Below are 280 nucleotides of genomic sequence, written 5' to 3'. Positions count from 1 at the left end.
GATTCATTAATCTCCTAAACCAACTAAATGAGGACTTGCGCGTCCCAGCGCAATATGCCAAGCTCCGCGAAGCTGCCGCCGCCATGAAAGCAACTAGTAGCGAGATGCTGCAATTACTGGTAGGCACGAAATGGTTAGAAGACAAGAATTGCGTTCCAATGCTTTCACTCACCAACTTTGCTGACTTAATTGGTTACCTCAGATTCCTTCACTGGCTTACTCCTAAACAGCGAGAGCTAGCCTTGGAAATCGGTTTCAATCCAGGAGATAAAATTATTCA

This window comes from Coenobita brevimanus, chromosome 52 (genome assembly GCF_032717465.1).
Source record: "Coenobita brevimanus isolate Jiangsu-jjx chromosome 52, ASM3271746v2, whole genome shotgun sequence".
NCBI classification, from domain to species: domain Eukaryota; kingdom Metazoa; phylum Arthropoda; class Malacostraca; order Decapoda; family Coenobitidae; genus Coenobita; species Coenobita brevimanus.
The sequence above is the reverse complement of the archived record's forward strand: the minus strand, read 5'-3'. Positions refer to the sequence as shown.